The sequence below is a fragment of the Pelobates fuscus genome, chromosome 1 (assembly GCF_036172605.1).
Source record: "Pelobates fuscus isolate aPelFus1 chromosome 1, aPelFus1.pri, whole genome shotgun sequence".
NCBI lineage: Eukaryota > Metazoa > Chordata > Amphibia > Anura > Pelobatidae > Pelobates > Pelobates fuscus.
Window position 1 is genome coordinate 129,550,081 of NC_086317.1, and position 22,812 is coordinate 129,572,892.

The 22,812-nt window shown below is 39.2% G+C and overlaps 7 non-coding genes across 7 annotated transcripts; all 7 read left to right on the plus strand.

Annotated features, from left to right (window-relative positions):
* The first annotated feature begins 681 nt into the window (after positions 1–681).
* On the plus strand, positions 682–763 carry TRNAS-GCU (transfer RNA serine (anticodon GCU)). The gene has a single exon. It is a non-coding gene; the product is annotated as a tRNA-Ser (tRNA).
* A 599-nt stretch (positions 764–1,362) lies between these two features.
* TRNAS-GCU (transfer RNA serine (anticodon GCU)) lies at positions 1,363–1,444 on the plus strand. Its single transcript has one exon. It is a non-coding gene; the product is annotated as a tRNA-Ser (tRNA).
* A 5,162-nt stretch (positions 1,445–6,606) lies between these two features.
* Positions 6,607–6,688, plus strand: TRNAS-GCU (transfer RNA serine (anticodon GCU)). The gene has a single exon. It is a non-coding gene; the product is annotated as a tRNA-Ser (tRNA).
* Positions 6,689–7,287: 599 nt separating this feature from the next.
* On the plus strand, positions 7,288–7,369 carry TRNAS-GCU (transfer RNA serine (anticodon GCU)). Its single transcript has one exon. It is a non-coding gene; the product is annotated as a tRNA-Ser (tRNA).
* Positions 7,370–10,102: 2,733 nt separating this feature from the next.
* On the plus strand, positions 10,103–10,184 carry TRNAS-GCU (transfer RNA serine (anticodon GCU)). The gene has a single exon. It is a non-coding gene; the product is annotated as a tRNA-Ser (tRNA).
* An 8,853-nt stretch (positions 10,185–19,037) lies between these two features.
* TRNAS-GCU (transfer RNA serine (anticodon GCU)) lies at positions 19,038–19,119 on the plus strand. The gene has a single exon. It is a non-coding gene; the product is annotated as a tRNA-Ser (tRNA).
* A 3,557-nt stretch (positions 19,120–22,676) lies between these two features.
* On the plus strand, positions 22,677–22,758 carry TRNAS-GCU (transfer RNA serine (anticodon GCU)). The gene has a single exon. It is a non-coding gene; the product is annotated as a tRNA-Ser (tRNA).
* Positions 22,759–22,812: the final 54 nt, after the last annotated feature.

The window sequence follows — 22,812 nt, forward strand, 5'->3', positions numbered from 1 at the left end:
GACGAGGTGGCCGAGTGGTTAAGGCGATGGACTGCTAATCCATTGTGCTCTGCACGCATCGGTTCGAATCCCATCTTCGTCGACTTTTCTACAAAACTCTGTTCCTCAGAGAACTTTGTAAACTCACGTTACTGTCTGTGTTAGTCAACTGTCATTTATTTGCAAGGCTATTTTAATGGAGGGTCCAGGGAATTTTTACACCATAAATAGGCACAGAGTCGCATTCATGGCAGTTCCACAAGTTGGAAATAAGCACCATTTTTCCCATTGATACCTATAGCATAACAATAATGCTTGTCTTAAAAACAACTTATTCAAACAAAAATTCACATTATTATCATCCCCAATCTGTAACTGTAAAAATAACGCAAATTAGAGCTCAAATCAAAATTATTTTGATTGAGTCCAGAAAACAAGAGCACACCCTGTCTTTTCCTCACCTCGTCAAAGAGAACCAATTTGCCCTGACACTTGACGGCAAAATCGACAGGAAAAAAGCACACATTTTTTCCCCCGATGTGTAGTGCATAACACTAAGGCTTGTCTTAAAAACAACTAACACAAACAAAAATTCACATTATTATCATCCCCAATCTGTAACTGTAAAAATAACACAAATTAGAGATACGGCCACCGTGCACTTCACCGACTGCGTCAAACAGCATGCGTGTGCCACTGTTAGACGAGGTGGCCGAGTGGTTAAGGCGATGGACTGCTAATCCATTGTGCTCTGCACGCATGGGTTCGAATCCCATCTTCGTCGACTTTTCTACAAAACTCTGTTCCTCAGAGAACTTTGTAAACTCACGTTACTGTCTGTGTTAGTCAACCGTCATTTATTTGCAAGGCTATTTTAATGGAGGTTCCAGGGAATTTTTACACCATAAATAGGCACAGAGTCGCATTCATGGCAGTTCCACAAGTTGGAAATAAGCACCATTTTTCCCATTGATACCTATAGCATAACAATAATGCTTGTCTTAAAAACAACTTATTCAAACAAAAATTCACATTATTATCATCCCCAATCTGTAACTGTAAAAATAACGCAAATTAGAGCTCAAATCAAAATTATTTTGATTGAGTCCAGAAAACAAGAGCACACCCTGTCTTTTCCTCACCTCGGCAAAGAGAACCAATTTGCCCTGACACTTGACGGCAAAATCGACAGGAAAAAAGCACACATTTTTCCCCCCGATGTGTAGTGCATAACACTAAGGCTTGTCTTAAAAACAACTAACACAAACAAAAATTCACATTATTATCATCCCCAATCTGTAACTGTAAAAATAACACAAATTAGAGATACGGCCACCGTGCACTTCACCGACTGCGTCAAACAGCATGCGTGTGCCACTGTTAGACGAGGTGGCCGAGTGGTTAAGGCGATGGACTGCTAATCCATTGTGCTCTGCACGCATGGGTTCGAATCCCATCTTCGTCGACTTTTCTACAAAACTCTGTTCCTCAGAGAACTTTGTAAACTCACGTTACTGTCTGTGTTAGTCAACCGTCATTTATTTGCAAGGCTATTTTAATGGAGGGTCCAGGGAGTTTTTACACCATAAATAGGCACAGAGTCGCATTCATGGCAGTTCCACAAGTTGGAAATAAGCACCATTTTTCCCATTGATACCTATAGCATAACAATAATGCTTGTCTTAAATACAACTTATTCAAACAAAAATTCACATTATTATCATCCCCAATCTGTAACTGTAAAAATAACGCAAATTAGAGCTCAAATCAAAATTATTTTGATTGAGTCCAGAAAACAAGAGCACACCCTGTCTTTTCCTCACCTCGTCAAAGAGAACCAATTTGCCCTGACACTTGACGGCAAAATCGACAGGAAAAAAGCACACATTTTTTCCCCCGATGTGTAGTGCATAACACTAAGGCTTGTCTTAAAAACAACTAACACAAACAAAAATTCACATTATTATCATCCCCAATCTGTAACTGTAAAAATAACACAAATTAGAGATACGGCCACCGTGCACTTCACCGACTGCGTCTAACAGCATGCGTGCGCCATTGTCAGACGAGGTGGCCGAGTAGTTAAGGCGATGGACTGCTAATCCATTGTGCTCTGCATGCATGGGTTAGAATCCCAACTTCGTCGACTTTTCTACAAAACTCTGTTCTTCAGAGAACTTTGTAAACTCACGTTACTGTCTGTGTTAGTCAACCGTCATTTATTTGCAAGGCTATTTTAATGGAGGGTCCAGGGAATTTTTACACCATAAATAGGCACAGAGTCGCATTCATGGCAGTTCCACAAGTTGGAAAAAAGCACCATTTTTCCCATTGATACCTATAGCATAACAATAATGCTTGTTTTAAAAACAACTTATTCAAACAAAAATTCACATTATTATCATCCCCAATTTTTAACTGTAAAAATAATGCAAATTAGAGCTCAAATCAAAATTATTTTGATTGAGTCCAGAAAACAAGAGCACACCCTGTCTTTTCCTCACCTCGGCAAAGAGAATCCCATCTTCGTCGACTTTTCTACAAAACTCTGTTCCTCAGAGAACTTTGTAAACTCACGTTACTGTCTGTGTTAGTCAACTGTCATTTATTTGCAAGGCTATTTTAATGGAGGGTCCAGGGAATTTTTACACCATAAATAGGCACAGAGTCGCATTCATGGCAGTTCCACAAGTTGGAAATAAGCACCATTTTTCCCATTGATACCTATAGCATAACAATAATGCTTGTCTTAAAAACAACTTATTCAAACAAAAATTCACATTATTATCATCCCCAATCTGTAACTGTAAAAATAACGCAAATTAGAGCTCAAATCAAAATTATTTTGATTGAGTCCAGAAAACAAGAGCACACCCTGTCTTTTCCTCACCTCGGCAAAGAGAACCAATTTGCCCTGACACTTGACGGCAAAATCGACAGGAAAAAAGCACACATTTTTCCCCCCGATGTGTAGTGCATAACACTAAGGCTTGTCTTAAAAACAACTAACACAAACAAAAATTCACATTATTATCATCCCCAATCTGTAACTGTAAAAATAACACAAATTAGAGATACGGCCACCGTGCACTTCACCGACTGCGTCAAACAGCATGCGTGCGCCACTGTTAGACGAGGTGGGCGAGTGGTTAAGGCGATGGACTGCTAATCCATTGTGCTCTGCACGCATGGGTTCGAATCCCATCTTCGTCGACTTTTCTACAAAACTCTGTTCCTCAGAGAACTTTGTAAACTCACGTTACTGTCTGTGTTAGTCAACCGTCATTTATTTGCAAGGCTATTTTAATGGAGGTTCCAGGGAATTTTTACACCATAAATAGGCACAGAGTCGCATTCATGGCAGTTCCACAAGTTGGAAATAAGCACCATTTTTCCCATTGATACCTATAGCATAACAATAATGCTTGTCTTAAAAACAACTTATTCAAACAAAAATTCACATTATTATCATCCCCAATCTGTAACTGTAAAAATAACGCAAATTAGAGCTCAAATCAAAATTATTTTGATTGAGTCCAGAAAACAAGAGCACACCCTGTCTTTTCCTCACCTCGGCAAAGAGAACCAATTTGCCCTGACACTTGACGGCAAAATCGACAGGAAAAAAGCACACATTTTTCCCCCCGATGTGTAGTGCATAACACTAAGGCTTGTCTTAAAAACAACTAACACAAACAAAAATTCACATTATTATCATCCCCAATCTGTAACTGTAAAAATAACACAAATTAGAGATACGGCCACCGTGCACTTCACCGACTGCGTCTAACAGCATGCGTGCGCCACTGTCAGACGAGGTGGCCGAGTGGTTAAGGCGATGGACTGCTAATCCATTGTGCTCTGCACGCATCGGTTCGAATCCCATCTTCGTCGACTTTTCTACAAAACTCTGTTCCTCAGAGAACTTTGTAAACTCACGTTACTGTCTGTGTTAGTCAACTGTCATTTATTTGCAAGGCTATTTTAATGGAGGGTCCAGGGAATTTTTACACCATAAATAGGCACAGAGTCGCATTCATGGCAGTTCCACAAGTTGGAAATAAGCACCATTTTTCCCATTGATACCTATAGCATAACAATAATGCTTGTCTTAAAAACAACTTATTCAAACAAAAATTCACATTATTATCATCCCCAATCTGTAACTGTAAAAATAACGCAAATTAGAGCTCAAATCAAAATTATTTTGATTGAGTCCAGAAAACAAGAGCACACCCTGTCTTTTCCTCACCTCGTCAAAGAGAACCAATTTGCCCTGACACTTGACGGCAAAATCGACAGGAAAAAAGCACACATTTTTTCCCCCGATGTGTAGTGCATAACACTAAGGCTTGTCTTAAAAACAACTAACACAAACAAAAATTCACATTATTATCATCCCCAATCTGTAACTGTAAAAATAACACAAATTAGAGATACGGCCACCGTGCACTTCACCGACTGCGTCTAACAGCATGCGTGCGCCATTGTCAGACGAGGTGGCCGAGTAGTTAAGGCGATGGACTGCTAATCCATTGTGCTCTGCATGCATGGGTTAGAATCCCAACTTCGTCGACTTTTCTACAAAACTCTGTTCTTCAGAGAACTTTGTAAACTCACGTTACTGTCTGTGTTAGTCAACCGTCATTTATTTGCAAGGCTATTTTAATGGAGGGTCCAGGGAATTTTTACACCATAAATAGGCACAGAGTCGCATTCATGGCAGTTCCACAAGTTGGAAAAAAGCACCATTTTTCCCATTGATACCTATAGCATAACAATAATGCTTGTTTTAAAAACAACTTATTCAAACAAAAATTCACATTATTATCATCCCCAATTTTTAACTGTAAAAATAATGCAAATTAGAGCTCAAATCAAAATTATTTTGATTGAGTCCAGAAAACAAGAGCACACCCTGTCTTTTCCTCACCTCGGCAAAGAGAATCCCATCTTCGTCGACTTTTCTACAAAACTCTGTTCCTCAGAGAACTTTGTAAACTCACGTTACTGTCTGTGTTAGTCAACTGTCATTTATTTGCAAGGCTATTTTAATGGAGGGTCCAGGGAATTTTTACACCATAAATAGGCACAGAGTCGCATTCATGGCAGTTCCACAAGTTGGAAATAAGCACAATTTTTCCCATTGATACCTATAGCATAACAATAATGCTTGTCTTAAAAACAACTTATTCAAACAAAAATTCACATTATTATCATCCCCAATCTGTAACTGTAAAAATAACGCAAATTAGAGCTCAAATCAAAATTATTTTGATTGAGTCCAGAAAACAAGAGCACACCCTGTCTTTTCCTCACCTCGTCAAAGAGAACCAATTTGCCCTGACACTTGACGGCAAAATCGACAGGAAAAAAGCACACATTTTTTCCCCCGATGTGTAGTGCATAACACTAAGGCTTGTCTTAAAAACAACTAACACAAACAAAAATTCACATTATTATCATCCCCAATCTGTAACTGTAAAAATAACACAAATTAGAGATACGGCCACCGTGCACTTCACCGACTGCGTCTAACAGCATGCGTGCGCCATTGTCAGACGAGGTGGCCGAGTAGTTAAGGCGATGGACTGCTAATCCATTGTGCTCTGCATGCATGGGTTAGAATCCCAACTTCGTCGACTTTTCTACAAAACTCTGTTCTTCAGAGAACTTTGTAAACTCACGTTACTGTCTGTGTTAGTCAACCGTCATTTATTTGAAAGGCTATTTTAATGGATGGTCCAGGGAATTTTTACACCATAAATAGGCACAGAGTCGCATTCATGGCAGTTCCACAAGTTGGAAAAAAGCACCATTTTTCCCATTGATACCTATAGCATAACAATAATGCTTGTTTTAAAAACAACTTATTCAAACAAAAATTCACATTATTATCATCCCCAATTTTTAACTGTAAAAATAATGCAAATTAGAGCTCAAATCAAAATTATTTTGATTGAGTCCAGAAAACAAGAGCACACCCTGTCTTTTCCTCACCTCGGCAAAGAGAATCCCATCTTCGTCGACTTTTCTACAAAACTCTGTTCCTCAGAGAACTTTGTAAACTCACGTTACTGTCTGTGTTAGTCAACCGTCATTTATTTGCAAGGCTATTTTAATGGAGGGTCCAGGGAATTTTTACACCATAAATAGGCACAGAGTCGCATTCATGGCAGTTCCACAAGTTGGAAATAAGCACCATTTTTCCCATTGATACCTATAGCATAACAATAATGCTTGTCTTAAAAACAACTTATTCAAACAAAAATTCACATTATTATCATCCCCAATCTGTAACTGTAAAAATAACGCAAATTAGAGCTCAAATCAAAATTATTTTGATTGAGTCCAGAAAACAAGAGCACACCCTGTCTTTTCCTCACCTCGGCAAAGAGAACCAATTTGCCCTGACACTTGACGGCAAAATCGACAGGAAAAAAGCACACATTTTTCCCCCCGATGTGTAGTGCATAACACTAAGGCTTGTCTTAAAAACAACTAACACAAACAAAAATTCACATTATTATCATCCCCAATCTGTAACTGTAAAAATAACACAAATTAGAGATACGGCCACCGTGCACTTCACCGACTGCGTCAAACAGCATGCGTGTGCCACTGTTAGACGAGGTGGCCGAGTGGTTAAGGCGATGGACTGCTAATCCATTGTGCTCTGCACGCATGGGTTCGAATCCCATCTTCGTCGACTTTTCTACAAAACTCTGTTCCTCAGAGAACTTTGTAAACTCACGTTACTGTCTGTGTTAGTCAACCGTCATTTATTTGCAAGGCTATTTTAATGGAGGGTCCAGGGAGTTTTTACACCATAAATAGGCACAGAGTCGCATTCATGGCAGTTCCACAAGTTGGAAATAAGCACCATTTTTCCCATTGATACCTATAGCATAACAATAATGATTGTCTTAAAAACAACTTATTCAAACAAAAATTCACATTATTATCATCCCCAATTTTTAACTGTAAAAATAATGCAAATTAGAGCTCAAATCAAAATTATTTTGATTGAGTCCAGAAAACAAGAGCACACCCTGTCTTTTCCTCACCTCGGCAAAGAGAACCAATTTGCCCTGACACTTGACGGCAAAATCGACAGGAAAAAAGCACACATTTCCCCCCCCGATGTGTAGTGCATAACACTAAGGCTTGTCTTAAAAACAACTAACACAAACAAAAATTCACATTATTATCATCCCCAATCTGTAACTGTAAAAATAACACAAATTAGAGATACGGCCACCGTGCACTTCACCGACTGCGTCTAACAGCATGCGTGCACCACTGTCAGACGAGGTGGCCGAGTGGTTAAGGCGATGGACTGCTAATCCATTGTGCTCTGCACGCATGGGTTCGAATCCCATCTTCGTCGACTTTTCTACAAAACTCTGTTCCTCAGAGAACTTTGTAAACTCACGTTACTGTCTGTGTTAGTCAACTGTCATTTATTTGCAAGGCTATTTTAATGGAGGGTCCAGGGAATTTTTACACCATAAATAGGCACAGAGTCGCATTCATGGCAGTTCCACAAGTTGGAAATAAGCACCATTTTTCCCATTGATACCTATAGCATAACAATAATGCTTGTCTTAAAAACAACTTATTCAAACAAAAATTCACATTATTATCATCCCCAATCTGTAACTGTAAAAATAACGCAAATTAGAGCTCAAATCAAAATTATTTTGATTGAGTCCAGAAAACAAGAGCACACCCTGTCTTTTCCTCACCTCGTCAAAGAGAACCAATTTGCCCTGACACTTGACGGCAAAATCGACAGTAAAAAAGCACACATTTTTTCCCCCGATGTGTAGTGCATAACACTAAGGCTTGTCTTAAAAACAACTAACACAAACAAAAATTCACATTATTATCATCCCCAATCTGTAACTGTAAAAATAACACAAATTAGAGATACGGCCACCGTGCACTTCACCGACTGCGTCTAACAGCATGCGTGCGCCATTGTCAGACGAGGTGGCCGAGTAGTTAAGGCGATGGACTGCTAATCCATTGTGCTCTGCATGCATGGGTTAGAATCCCAACTTCGTCGACTTTTCTACAAAACTCTGTTCTTCAGATAACTTTGTAAACTCACATTACTGTCTGTGTTAGTCAACCGTCATTTATTTGCAAGGCTATTTTAATGGAGGGTCCAGGGAATTTTTACACCATAAATAGGCACAGAGTCGCATTCATGGCAGTTCCACAAGTTGGAAAAAAGCACCATTTTTCCCATTGATACCTATAGCATAACAATAATGCTTGTTTTAAAAACAACTTATTCAAACAAAAATTCACATTATTATCATCCCCAATTTTTAACTGTAAAAATAATGCAAATTAGAGCTCAAATCAAAATTATTTTGATTGAGTCCAGAAAACAAGAGCACACCCTGTCTTTTCCTCACCTCGGCAAAGAGAATCCCATCTTCGTCGACTTTTCTACAAAACTCTGTTCCTCAGAGAACTTTGTAAACTCACGTTACTGTCTGTGTTAGTCAACTGTCATTTATTTGCAAGGCTATTTTAATGGAGGGTCCAGGGAATTTTTACACCATAAATAGGCACAGAGTCGCATTCATGGCAGTTCCACAAGTTGGAAATAAGCACAATTTTTCCCATTGATACCTATAGCATAACAATAATGCTTGTCTTAAAAACAACTTATTCAAACAAAAATTCACATTATTATCATCCCCAATCTGTAACTGTAAAAATAACGCAAATTAGAGCTCAAATCAAAATTATTTTGATTGAGTCCAGAAAACAAGAGCACACCCTGTCTTTTCCTCACCTCGTCAAAGAGAACCAATTTGCCCTGACACTTGACGGCAAAATCGACAGGAAAAAAGCACACATTTTTTCCCCCGATGTGTAGTGCATAACACTAAGGCTTGTCTTAAAAACAACTAACACAAACAAAAATTCACATTATTATCATCCCCAATCTGTAACTGTAAAAATAACACAAATTAGAGATACGGCCACCGTGCACTTCACCGACTGCGTCTAACAGCATGCGTGCGCCATTGTCAGACGAGGTGGCCGAGTAGTTAAGGCGATGGACTGCTAATCCATTGTGCTCTGCATGCATGGGTTAGAATCCCAACTTCGTCGACTTTTCTACAAAACTCTGTTCTTCAGAGAACTTTGTAAACTCACGTTACTGTCTGTGTTAGTCAACCGTCATTTATTTGAAAGGCTATTTTAATGGAGGGTCCAGGGAATTTTTACACCATAAATAGGCACAGAGTCGCATTCATGGCAGTTCCACAAGTTGGAAAAAAGCACCATTTTTCCCATTGATACCTATAGCATAACAATAATGCTTGTTTTAAAAACAACTTATTCAAACAAAAATTCACATTATTATCATCCCCAATTTTTAACTGTAAAAATAATGCAAATTAGAGCTCAAATCAAAATTATTTTGATTGAGTCCAGAAAACAAGAGCACACCCTGTCTTTTCCTCACCTCGGCAAAGAGAATCCCATCTTCGTCGACTTTTCTACAAAACTCTGTTCCTCAGAGAACTTTGTAAACTCACGTTACTGTCTGTGTTAGTCAACCGTCATTTATTTGCAAGGCTATTTTAATGGAGGGTCCAGGGAATTTTTACACCATAAATAGGCACAGAGTCGCATTCATGGCAGTTCCACAAGTTGGAAATAAGCACCATTTTTCCCATTGATACCTATAGCATAACAATAATGCTTGTCTTAAAAACAACTTATTCAAACAAAAATTCACATTATTATCATCCCCAATCTGTAACTGTAAAAATAACGCAAATTAGAGCTCAAATCAAAATTATTTTGATTGAGTCCAGAAAACAAGAGCACACCCTGTCTTTTCCTCACCTCGGCAAAGAGAACCAATTTGCCCTGACACTTGACGGCAAAATCGACAGGAAAAAAGCACACATTTTTCCCCCCGATGTGTAGTGCATAACACTAAGGCTTGTCTTAAAAACAACTAACACAAACAAAAATTCACATTATTATCATCCCCAATCTGTAACTGTAAAAATAACACAAATTAGAGATACGGCCACCGTGCACTTCACCGACTGCGTCAAACAGCATGCGTGTGCCACTGTTAGACGAGGTGGCCGAGTGGTTAAGGCGATGGACTGCTAATCCATTGTGCTCTGCACGCATGGGTTCGAATCCCATCTTCGTCGACTTTTCTACAAAACTCTGTTCCTCAGAGAACTTTGTAAACTCACGTTACTGTCTGTGTTAGTCAACCGTCATTTATTTGCAAGGCTATTTTAATGGAGGGTCCAGGGAGTTTTTACACCATAAATAGGCACAGAGTCGCATTCATGGCAGTTCCACAAGCACCATTTTTCCCATTGATACCTATAGCATAACAATAATGATTGTCTTAAAAACAACTTATTCAAACAAAAATTCACATTATTATCATCCCCAATTTTTAACTGTAAAAATAATGCAAATTAGAGCTCAAATCAAAATTATTTTGATTGAGTCCAGAAAACAAGAGCACACCATGTCTTTTCCTCACCTCGGCAAAGAGAACCAATTTGCCCTGACACTTGACGGCAAAATCGACAGGAAAAAAGCACACATTTCCCCCCCCGATGTGTAGTGCATAACACTAAGGCTTGTCTTAAAAACAACTAACACAAACAAAAATTCACATTATTATCATCCCCAATCTGTAACTGTAAAAATAATGCAAATTAGAGCTCAAATCAAAATTATTTTGATTGAGTCCAGAAAACAAGAGCACACCCTGTCTTTTCCTCACCTCGGCAAAGAGAACCAATTTGCCCTGACACTTGACGGCAAAATCGACAGGAAAAAAGCACACATTTTTCCCCCCGATGTGTAGTGCATAACACTAAGGCTTGTCTTAAAAACAACTAACACAAACAAAAATTCACATTATTATCATCCCCAATCTGTAACTGTAAAAATAACACAAATTAGAGATACGGCCACCGTGCACTTCACCGACTGCATCAAACAGCATGCGTGCGCCACTGTTAGACGAGGTGGCCGAGTGGTTAAGGCGATGGACTGCTAATCCATTGTGCTCTGCACGCATGGGTTTGAATCCCATCTTCGTCGACTTTTCTACAAAACTCTGTTCCTCAGAGAACTTTGTAAACTCACGTTACTGTCTGTGTTAGTCAACCGTCATTTATTTGCAAGGCTATTTTAATGGAGGTTCCAGGGAATTTTTACACCATAAATAGGCACAGAGTCGCATTCATGGCAGTTCCACAAGTTGGAAATAAGCACCATTTTTCCCATTGATACCTATAGCATAACAATAATGCTTGTCTTAAAAACAACTTATTCAAACAAAAATTCACATTATTATCATCCCCAATCTGTAACTGTAAAAATAACGCAAATTAGAGCTCAAATCAAAATTATTTTGATTGAGTCCAGAAAACAAGAGCACACCCTGTCTTTTCCTCACCTCGGCAAAGAGAATCCCATCTTCGTCGACTTTTCTACAAAACTCTGTTCCTCAGAGAACTTTGTAAACTCACGTTACTGTCTGTGTTAGTCAACCGTCATTTATTTGCAAGGCTATTTTAATGGAGGGTCCAGGGAATTTTTACACCATAAATAGGCACAGAGTCGCATTCATGGCAGTTCCACAAGTTGGAAATAAGCACCATTTTTCCCATTGATACCTATAGCATAACAATAATGCTTGTCTTAAAAACAACTTATTCAAACAAAAATTCACATTATTATCATCCCCAATCTTTAACTGTAAAAATAACGCAAATTAGAGCTCAAATCAAAATTATTTTGATTGAGTCCAGAAAACAAGAGCACACCATGTCTTTTCCTCACCTCGGCAAAGAGAACCAATTTGCCCTGACACTTGACGGCAAAATCGACAGGAAAAAAGCACACATTTTCCCCCCCGATGTGTAGTGCATAACACTAAGGCTTGTCTTAAAAACAACTAACACAAACAAAAATTCACATTATTATCATCCCCAATCTGTAACTGTAAAAATAACGCAAATTAGAGCTCAAATCAAAATTATTTTGATTTAGTCCAGAAAACAAGAGCACACCCTGTCTTTTCCTCACCTCAGCAAAGAGAACCAATTTGCCCTGACACTTGACGGCAAAATCGACAGGAAAAAAGCACACATTTTTCCCCCCGATGTGTAGTGCATAACACTAAGGCTTGTCTTAAAAACAACTAACACAAACAAAAATTCACATTATTATCATCCCCAATCTGTAACTGTAAAAATAACACAAATTAGAGATACGGCCACCGTGCACTTCACCGACTGCGTCAAACAGCATGCGTGCGCCACTGTTAGACGAGGTGGCCGAGTGGTTAAGGCGATGGACTGCTAATCCATTATTCTCTGCACGAATGGGTTCGAATCCCATCTTCGTCGACTTTTCTACAAAACTCTGTTCCTCAGAGAACTTTGTAAACTCACGTTACTGTCTGTGTTAGTCAACCGTCATTTATTTGCAAGGCTATTTTAATGGAGGGTCCAGGGAATTTTTACACCATAAATAGGCACAGAGTCGCATTCATGGCAGTTCCACAAGTTGGAAATAAGCACCATTTTTCCCATTGATACCTATAGCATAACAATAATGCTTGTCTTAAAACAACTTATTCAAACAAAAATTCACATTATTATCATCCCCAATCTGTAACTGTAAAAATAACGCAAATTAGAGCTCAAATCAAAATTATTTTGATTGAGTCCAGAAAACAAGAGCACACCCTGTCTTTTCCTCACCTTGGCAAAGAGAACCAATTTGCCCTGACACTTGACGGCAAAATCGACAGGAAAAAAGCACACATTTTCCCCCCCGATGTGTAGTGCATAACACTAAGGCTTGTCTTAAAAACAACTAACACAAACAAAAATTCACATTATTATCATCCCCAATCTGTAACTGTAAAAATAACACAAATTAGAGATACGGCCACCGTGCACTTCACCGACTGCGTCTAACAGCATGCGTGCGCTACTGTCAGACGAGGTGACCGAGTGGTTAAGGCGATGGACTGCTAATCCATTGTGCTCTGCACGCATCGGTTCGAATCCCATCTTTGTCGACTTTTCTACAAAACTCTGTTCCTCAGAGAACTTTGTAAACTCACGTTACTGTCTGTGTTAGTCAACTGTCATTTATTTGCAAGGCTATTTTAATGGAGGGTCCAGGGAATTTTTACACCATAAATAGGCACAGAGTCGCATTCATGGCAGTTCCACAAGTTGGAAATAAGCACAATTTTTCCCATTGATACCTATAGCATAACAATAATGCTTGTCTTCAAACAACTTATTCAAACAAAAATTCACATTATTATCATCCCCAATCTGTAACTGTAAAAATAACGCAAATTAGAGCTCAAATCAAAATTATTTTGATTGAGTCCAGAAAACAAGAGCACACCCTGTCTTTTCCTCACCTCGGCAAAGAGAACCAATTTGCCCTGACACTTGACGGCAAAATCGACAGGAAAAAAGCACACATTTTTCCCCCCGATGTGTAGTGCATAACACTAAGGCTTGTCTTAAAAACAACTAACACAAACAAAAATTCACATTATTATCATCCCCAATCTGTAACTGTAAAAATAACACAAATTAGAGATACGGCCACCGTGCACTTCACCGACTGCGTCTAACAGCATGCGTGCGCCACTGTCAGACGAGGTGACCGAGTGGTTAAGGCGATGGACTGCTAATCCATTGTGCTCTGCACGCATCGGTTCGAATCCCATCTTCGTCGACTTTTCTACAAAACTCTGTTCCTCAGAGAACTTTGTAAACTCACGTTACTGTCTGTGTTAGTCAACTGTCATTTATTTGCAAGGATATTTTAATGGAGGGTCCAGGGAATTTTTACACCATAAATAGGCACAGAGTCGCATTCATGGCAGTTCCACAAGTTGGAAATAAGCACCATTTTTCCCATTGATACCTATAGCATAACAATAATGCTTGTCTTCAAACAACTTATTCAAACAAAAATTCACATTATTATCATCCCCAATCTGTAACTGTAAAAATAACGCAAATTAGAGCTCAAATCAAAATTATTTTGATTGAGTCCAGAAAACAAGAGCACACCCTGTCTTTTCCTCACCTCGGCAAAGAGAACCAATTTGCCCTGACACTTGACGGCAAAATCGACAGGAAAAAAGCACACATTTTTCCCCCCGATGTGTAGTGCATAACACTAAGGCTTGTCTTAAAAACAACTAACACAAACAAAAATTCACATTATTATCATCCCCAATCTGTAACTGTAAAAATAACACAAATTAGAGATACGGCCACCGTGCACTTCACCGACTGCATCAAACAGCATGCGTGCGCCACTGTTAGACGAGGTGGCCGAGTGGTTAAGGCGATGGACTGCTAATCCATTGTGCTCTGCACGCATGGGTTTGAATCCCATCTTCGTCGACTTTTCTACAAAACTCTGTTCCTCAGAGAACTTTGTAAACTCACGTTACTGTCTGTGTTAGTCAACCGTCATTTATTTGCAAGGCTATTTTAATGGAGGTTCCAGGGAATTTTTACACCATAAATAGGCACAGAGTCGCATTCATGGCAGTTCCACAAGTTGGAAATAAGCACCATTTTTCCCATTGATACCTATAGCATAACAATAATGCTTGTCTTAAAAACAACTTATTCAAACAAAAATTCACATTATTATCATCCCCAATCTGTAACTGTAAAAATAACGCAAATTAGAGCTCAAATCAAAATTATTTTGATTGAGTCCAGAAAACAAGAGCACACCCTGTCTTTTCCTCACCTCGGCAAAGAGAATCCCATCTTCGTCGACTTTTCTACAAAACTCTGTTCCTCAGAGAACTTTGTAAACTCACGTTACTGTCTGTGTTAGTCAACCGTCATTTATTTGCAAGGCTATTTTAATGGAGGGTCCAGGGAATTTTTACACCATAAATAGGCACAGAGTCGCATTCATGGCAGTTCCACAAGTTGGAAATAAGCACCATTTTTCCCATTGATACCTATAGCATAACAATAATGCTTGTCTTAAAAACGACTTATTCAAACAAAAATTCACATTATTATCATCCCCAATCTTTAACTGTAAAAATAACGCAAATTAGAGCTCAAATCAAAATTATTTTGATTGAGTCAAGAAAACAAGAGCACACCATGTCTTTTCCTCACCTCGGCAAAGAGAACCAATTTGCCCTGACACTTGACGGCAAAATCGACAGGAAAAAAGCACACATTTTCCCCCCCGATGTGTAGTGCATAACACTAAGGCTTGTCTTAAAAACAACTAACACAAACAAAAATTCACATTATTATCATCCCCAATCTGTAACTGTAAAAATAACGCAAATTAGAGCTCAAATCAAAATTATTTTGATTTAGTCCAGAAAACAAGAGCACACCCTGTCTTTTCCTCACCTCAGCAAAGAGAACCAATTTGCCCTGACACTTGACGGCAAAATCGACAGGAAAAAAGCACACATTTTTCCCCCCGATGTGTAGTGCATAACACTAAGGCTTGTCTTAAAAACAACTAACACAAACAAAAATTCACATTATTATCATCCCCAATCTGTAACTGTAAAAATAACACAAATTAGAGATACGGCCACCGTGCACTTCACCGACTGCGTCAAACAGCATGCGTGCGCCACTGTTAGACGAGGTGGCCGAGTGGTTAAGGCGATGGACTGCTAATCCATTATTCTCTGCACGCATGGGTTCGAATCCCATCTTCGTCGACTTTTCTACAAAACTCTGTTCCTCAGAGAACTTTGTAAACTCACGTTACTGTCTGTGTTAGTCAACCGTCATTTATTTGCAAGGCTATTTTATTGGAGGGTCCAGGGAATTTTTACACCATAAATAGGCACAGAGTCGCATTCATGGCAGTTCCACAAGTTGGAAATAAGCACCATTTTTCCCATTGATACCTATAGCATAACAATAATGCTTGTCTTAAAACAACTTATTCAAACAAAAATTCACATTATTATCATCCCCAATCTGTAACTGTAAAAATAACGCAAATTAGAGCTCAAATCAAAATTATTTTGATTGAGTCCAGAAAACAAGAGCACACCCTGTCTTTTCCTCACCTTGGCAAAGAGAACCAATTTGCCCTGACACTTGACGGCAAAATCGACAGGAAAAAAGCACACATTTTCCCCCCCGATGTGTAGTGCATAACACTAAGGCTTGTCTTAAAAACAACTAACACAAACAAAAATTCACATTATTATCATCCCCAATCTGTAACTGTAAAAATAACACAAATTAGAGATACGGCCACCGTGCACTTCACCGACTGCGTCTAACAGCATGCGTGCGCTACTGTCAGACGAGGTGACCGAGTGGTTAAGGCGATGGACTGCTAATCCATTGTGCTCTGCACGCATCGGTTCGAATCCCATCTTTGTCGACTTTTCTACAAAACTCTGTTCCTCAGAGAACTTTGTAAACTCACGTTACTGTCTGTGTTAGTCAACTGTCATTTATTTGCAAGGCTATTTTAATGGAGGGTCCAGGGAATTTTTACACCATAAATAGGCACAGAGTCGCATTCATGGCAGTTCCACAAGTTGGAAATAAGCACCATTTTTCCCATTGATACCTATAGCATAACAATAATGCTTGTCTTCAAACAACTTATTCAAACAAAAATTCACATTATTATCATCCCCAATCTGTAACTGTAAAAATAACGCAAATTAGAGCTCAAATCAAAATTATTTTGATTGAGTCCAGAAAACAAGAGCACACCCTGTCTTTTCCTCACCTCGGCAAAGAGAACCAATTTGCCCTGACACTTGACGGCAAAATCGACAGGAAAAAAGCACACATTTTTCCCCCCGATGTGTAGTGCATAACACTAAGGCTTGTCTTAAAAACAACTAACACAAACAAAAATTCACATTATTATCATCCCCAATCTGTAACTGTAAAAATAACACAAATTAGAGATACGGCCACCGTGCACTTCACCGACTGCGTCTAACAGCATGCGTGCGCCACTGTCAGACGAGGTGACCGAGTGGTTAAGGCGATGGACTGCTAATCCATTGTGCTCTGCACGCATCGGTTCGAATCCCATCTTCGTCGACTTTTCTACAAAACTCTGTTCCTCAGAGAACTTTGTAAACTCACGTTACTGTCTGTGTTAGTCAACTGTCATTTATTTGCAAGGATATTTTAATGGAGGGTCCAGGGAATTTTTACACCATAAATAGGCACAGAGTCGCATTCATGGCAGTTCCACAAGTTGGAAATAAGCACCATTTTTCCCATTGATACCTATAGCATAACAATAATGCTTGTCTTAAAAACAACTTATTCAAACAAAAATTCACATTATTATCATCCCCAATCTGTAACTGTAAAAATAACGCAAATTAGAGCTCAAATCAAAATTATTTTGATTGAGTCCAGAAAACAAGAGCACACCATGTCTTTTCCTCACCTCGGCAAAGAGAACCAATTTGCCCTGACACTTGACGGCAAAATCGACAGGAAAAAAGCACACATTTTCCCCCCCGATGTGTAGTGCATAACACTAAGGCTTGTCTTAAAAACAACTAACACAAACAAAAATTCACATTATTATCATCCCCAATCTGTAACTGTAAAAATAACGCAAATTAGAGCTCAAATCAAAATTATTTTGATTGAGTCCAGAAAACAAGAGCACACCCTGTCTTTTCCTCACCTCGGCAAAGAGAACCAATTTGCCCTGACACTTGACGGCAAAATCGACAGGAAAAAAGCACACATTTTTCCCCCCGATGTGTAGTGCATAACACTAAGGCTTGTCTTAAAAACAACTAACACAAACAAAAATTCACATATTATCATCCCCAATCTGTAACTGTAAAAATAACACAAATTAGAGATACGGCCACCGTGCACTTCACCGACTGCATCAAACAGCATGCGTGCGCCACTTTTAGACGAGGTGGCCGAGTGGTTAAGGCGATGGACTGCTAATCCATTGTGCTCTGCACGCATGGGTTTGAATCCCATCTTCGTCGACTTTTCTACAAAACTCTGTTCCTCAGAGAACTTTGTAAACTCACGTTACTGTCTGTGTTAGTCAACCGTCATTTATTTGCAAGGCTATTTTAATGGAGGTTCCAGGGAATTTTTACACCATAAATAGGCACAGAGTCGCATTCATGGCAGTTCCACAAGTTGGAAATAAGCACCATTTTTCCCATTGATACCTATAGCATAACAATAATGCTTGTCTTAAAAACAACTTATTCAAACAAAAATTCACATTATTATCATCCCCAATCTGTAACTGTAAAAATAACGCAAATTAGAGCTCAAATCAAAATTATTTTGATTGAGTCCAGAAAACAAGAGCACACCCTGTCTTTTCCTCACCTCGGCAAAGAGAATCCCATCTTCGTCGACTTTTCTACAAAACTCTGTTCCTCAGAGAACTTTGTAAACTCACGTTACTGTCTGTGTTAGTCAACCGTCATTTATTTGCAAGGCTATTTTAATGGAGGGTCCAGGGAATTTTTACACCATAAATAGGCACAGAGTCGCATTCATGGCAGTTCCACAAGTTGGAAATAAGCACCATTTTTCCCATTGATACCTATAGCATAACAATAATGCTTGTCTTAAAAACAACTTATTCAAACAAAAATTCACATTATTATCATCCCCAATCTGTAACTGTAAAAATAACGCAAATTAGAGCTCAAATCAAAATTATTTTGATTGAGTCCAGAAAACAAGAGCACACCCTGTCTTTTCCTCACCTCGGCAAAGAGAACCAATTTGCCCTGACACTTGACGGCAAAATCGACAGGAAAAAAGCACACATTTTTCCCCCCGATGTGTAGTGCATAACACTAAGGCTTGTCTTAAAAACAACTAACACAAACAAAAATTCACATTATTATCATCCCCAATCTGTAACTGTAAAAATAACACAAATTAGAGATACGGCCACCGTGCACTTCACCGACTGCGTCTAACAGCATGCGTGCGCCACTGTCAGACGAGGTGGCCGAGTGGTTAAGGCGATGGACTGCTAATCCATTGTGCTCTGCACGCATGGGTTCGAATCCCATCTTCGTCGACTTTTCTACAAAACTCTGTTCCTCAGAGAACTTTGTAAACTCACGTTACTGTCTGTGTTAGTCAACTGTCATTTATTTGCAAGGCTATTTTAATGGAGGGTCCAGGGAATTTTTACACCATAAATAGGCACAGAGTCGCATTCATGGCAGTTCCACAAGTTGGAAATAAGCACCATTTTTCCCATTGATACCTATAGCATAACAATAATGCTTGTCTTAAAAACAACTTATTCAAACAAAAATTCACATTATTATCATCCCCAATTTTTAACTGTAAAAATAATGCAAATTAGAGCTCAAATCAAAATTATTTTGATTGAGTCCAGAAAACAAGAGCACACCATGTCTTTTCCTCACCTCGGCAAAGAGAACCAATTTGCCCTGACACTTGACGGCAAAATCGACAGGAAAAAAGCACACATTTTCCCCCCCGATGTGTAGTGCATAACACTAAGGCTTGTCTTAAAAACAACTAACACAAACAAAAATTCACATTATTATCATCCCCAATCTCTAACTGTAAAAATAACGCAAATTAGAGCTCAAATCAAAATTATTTTGATTTAGTCCAGAAAACAAGAGCACACCCTGTCTTTTCCTCACCTCGGCAAAGAGAACCAATTTGCCCTGACACTTGACGGCAAAATCGACAGGAAAAAAGCACACATTTTTCCCCCCGATGTGTAGTGCATAACACTAAGGCTTGTCTTAAAAACAACTAACACAAACAAAAATTCACATTATTATCATCCCCAATCTGTAACTGTAAAAATAACACAAATTAGAGATACGGCCACCGTGCACTTCACCGACTGCGTCAAACAGCATGCGTGCGCCACTGTTAGACGAGGTGGCCGAGTGGTTAAGGCGATGGACTGCTAATCCATTATTCTCTGCACGCATGGGTTCGAATCCCATCTTCGTCGACTTTTCTACAAAACTCTGTTCCTCAGAGAACTTTGTAAACTCACGTTACTGTCTGTGTTAGTCAACCGTCATTTATTTGCAAGGCTATTTTAATGGAGGGTCCAGGGAATTTTTACACCATAAATAGGCACAGAGTCGCATTCATGGCAGTTCCACAAGTTGGAAATAAGCACCATTTTTCCCATTGATACCTATAGCATAACAATAATGCTTGTCTTAAAACAACTTATTCAAACAAAAATTCACATTATTATCATCCCCAATCTGTAACTGTAAAAATAACGCAAATTAGAGCTCAAATCAAAATTATTTTGATTGAGTCCAGAAAACAAGAGCACACCCTGTCTTTTCCTCACCTCGGCAAAGAGAACCAATTTGCCCTGACACTTGACGGCAAAATCGACAGGAAAAAAGCACACATTTTCCCCCCCGATGTGTAGTGCATAACACTAAGGCTTGTCTTAAAAACAACTAACACAAACAAAAATTCACATTATTATCATCCCCAATCTGTAACTGTAAAAATAACACAAATTAGAGATACGGCCACCGTGCACTTCACCGACTGCGTCTAACAGCATGCGTGCGCCACTGTCAGACGAGGTGACCGAGTGGTTAAGGCGATGGACTGCTAATCCATTGTGCTCTGCACGCATGGGTTCGAATCCCATCTTCGTCGACTTTTCTACAAAACTCTGTTCCTCAGAGAACTTTGTAAACTCACGTTACTGTCTGTGTTAGTCAACTGTCATTTATTTGCAAGGCTATTTTAATGGAGGGTCCAGGGAATTTTTACACCATAAATAGGCACAGAGTCGCATTCATGGCAGTTCCACAAGTTGGAAATAAGCACCATTTTTCCCATTGATACCTATAGCATAACAATAATGCTTGTCTTAAAAACAACTTATTCAAACAAAAATTCACATTATTATCATCCCCAATCTGTAACTGTAAAAATAACGCAAATTAGAGCTCAAATCAAAATTATTTTGATTGAGTCCAGAAAACAAGAGCACACCCTGTCTTTTCCTCACCTCGGCAAAGAGAACCAATTTGCCCTGACACTTGACGGCAAAATCGACAGGAAAAAAGCACACATTTTTCCCCCCGATGTGTAGTGCATAACACTAAGGCTTGTCTTAAAAACAACTAACACAAACAAAAATTCACATTATTATCATCCCCAATCTGTAACTGTAAAAATAACACAAATTAGAGATACGGCCACCGTGCACTTCACCGACTGCGTCTAACAGCATGCGTGCGCCACTGTCAGACGAGGTGGCCGAGTGGTTAAGGCGATGGACTGCTAATCCATTGTGCTCTGCACGCATGGGTTCGTAATCCCATCTTCGTCGACTTTTCTACAAAACTCTGTTCCTCAGAGAACTTTGTAAACTCACGTTACTGTCTGTGTTAGTCAACTGTCATTTATTTGCAAGGCTATTTTAATGGAGGGTCCAGGGAATTTTTACACCATAAATAGGCACAGAGTCGCATTCATGGCAGTTCCACAAGTTGGAAATAAGCACCATTTTTCCCATTGATACCTATAGCATAACAATAATGCTTGTCTTAAAAACAACTTATTCAAACAAAAATTCACATTATTATCATCCCCAATCTGTAACTGTAAAAATAACGCAAATTAGAGCTCAAATCAAAATTATTTTGATTGAGTCCAGAAAACAAGAGCACACCATGTCTTTTCCTCACCTCGGCAAAGAGAACCAATTTGCCCTGACACTTGACGGCAAAATCGACAGGAAAAAAGCACACATTTTTCCCCCCGATGTGTAGTGCATAACACTAAGGCTTGTCTTAAAAACAACTAACACAAACAAAAATTCACATTATTATCATCCCCAATCTGTAACTGTAAAAATAACACAAATTAGAGATACGGCCACCGTGCACTTCACCGACTGCGTCTAACAGCATGCGTGCGCCGGTGACCGAGTGGTTAAGGCGATGGACTGCTAATCCATTGTGCTCTGCACGCATCGGTTCGAATCCCATCTTCGTCGACTTTTCTACAAAACTCTGTTCCTCAGAGAACTTTGTAAACTCACGTTACTGTCTGTGTTAGTCAACTGTCATTTATTTGCAAGGCTATTTTAATGGAGGGTCCAGGGAATTTTTACACCATAAATAGGCACAGAGTCGCATTCATGGCAGTTCCACAAGTTGGAAATAAGCACCATTTTTCCCATTGATACCTATAGCATAACAATAATGCTTGTCTTAAAAACAACTTATTCAAACAAAAATTCACATTATTATCATCCCCAATCTGTAACTGTAAAAATAACGCAAATTAGAGCTCAAATCAAAATTATTTTGATTGAGTCCAGAAAACAAGAGCACATCCTGTCTTTTCCTCACCTCGGCAAAGAGAACCAATTTGCCCTGACACTTGACGGCAAAATCGACAGGAAAAAAGCACACATTTTTCCCCCCGATGTGTAGTGCATAACACTAAGGCTTGTCTTAAAAACAACTAACACAAACAAAAATTCACATTATTATCATCCCCAATCTGTAACTGTAAAAATAACACAAATTAGAGATACGGCCACCGTGCACTTCACCGACTGCGTCTAACAGCATGCGTGCGCCACTGTCAGACGAGGTGGCCGAGTGGTTAAGGCGATGGACTGCTAATCCATTGTGCTCTGCACGCATGGGTTCGAATCCCATCTTCGTCGACTTTTCTACAAAACTCTGTTCCTCAGAGAACTTTGTAAACTCACGTTACTGTC